This window comes from Coturnix japonica, unplaced genomic scaffold (genome assembly GCF_001577835.2).
Source record: "Coturnix japonica isolate 7356 unplaced genomic scaffold, Coturnix japonica 2.1 chrUnrandom532, whole genome shotgun sequence".
NCBI lineage: Eukaryota > Metazoa > Chordata > Aves > Galliformes > Phasianidae > Coturnix > Coturnix japonica.
In genome coordinates this window covers 47,031-48,425 of record NW_015439915.1, presented here as the reverse complement: position 1 = coordinate 48,425, position 1,395 = coordinate 47,031, and the positions used below count along the sequence as shown (strand labels likewise).

Here is a 1,395-nt window from a genome sequence, read left to right as displayed (position 1 = left end):
CCCCATAGACCCCAATACAGCCCCATAGACCCCAATACAGCCCCATAGACCCCAATACAACCCCATAGACCCCATATAGACCCCAATACAGCCCCATAGACCCCAATACAGCCCCATAGACCCCAATGCAGCCCCATAGACCCCAATACTGCCCCATAGAACCCAATACTGCCCCATAGAACCCAATACAGCCCCATAGACCCCAATACTGCCCCATAGACCCCAATACAGCCCCATAGACCCCAATACNGCCCCATAGACCCCAATACAGCCCCATAGACCCCAATACAGCCCCATAGACCCCATATAGACCCCAATACTGCCCCATAGACCCCAATACAGCCCCATAGAACCCAATACAGCCCCATAGACCCCAATACAGCCCCATAGACCCCAATGCAGCCCCATTGGCCCCCTTATCCCCTATAGGGCTCCCCCCTTATCCCCTATAGGGCCTCCCCATATCCCCTATAGGGCTCCCCCATATCCCTTATAGGGCCGCCCCATATCCCCTATAGGGCTCCCCCCATATCCCCTATAGGGCCGCCCCATATCCCCTATAGGGCCCCCTATATCCCCTATAGGGCCCCCCATATCCCCTATAGGGCTGCCCCATATCCCCTATAGGACCCCCCATATCCCCTATAGGGCTGCCCCATATCCCCTATAGGGCCCCCCATATCCCCTATAGGGCCGCCCTCCCCCCATATCCCTATAGTGCCGCCCCATATCCCTTATAGGATCCCCCATATCCCCTATGGGGCTGCCCCATATCCCCTATAGGGCCCCCCCATATCCCCCCATATCCCCTATGGGGCTGCCCCATATCCCCTATAGGATCCCCCATATCCCCTATAGGGCTGCCCCATATCCCCTGTAGGACCCCCCATATCCCCTATAGGGCCCCCCATATCCCCTATGGGGCTGCCCCCCCCATATCCCCTATAGGGCCCCCCATATCCCTCCATATCCCCTATGGGGCTGCCCCCCTCTTATCTCCTATAGGGCTCCCCCCATATCCCTTATAGGGCCGCCCCATATCCCCTATAGGGCTGCCCCATATCCCCTATAGGGCCCCCCATATCCCCCCATATCCCCTATAGGACCCCCCATATCCCCTATAGGACCACCCATATCCCCTATAGGGCCCCCTATATCCCTATAGGACCCCCTATATCCCCTATAGGGCCCCCCATATCCCCTATAGGGCCGCCCCATATCCCCTATAGGACCCCCCATATCCCCCCATATCCCCTATGGGGCTGCCCCCCTCTTATCCCCTATAGGGCTCCCCCCATATCCCCTATAGGGCCCCCTATATCCCCTATAGGGCCCCCATATCCCCCCATATCCCCTATAGGGCCCCCTATATCCCTATAGGGCCCCCATATCCCC

The 1,395-nt window shown here is 58.3% G+C and overlaps 1 protein-coding gene across 2 annotated transcripts in view; it reads left to right on the top strand.

Annotated features, from left to right (window-relative positions):
* Window positions 1-1,395, top strand: part of DPF2 (double PHD fingers 2) — a 31,762-nt gene that overhangs the window by 24,069 nt on the left and 6,298 nt on the right. The window lies entirely within an intron of this gene.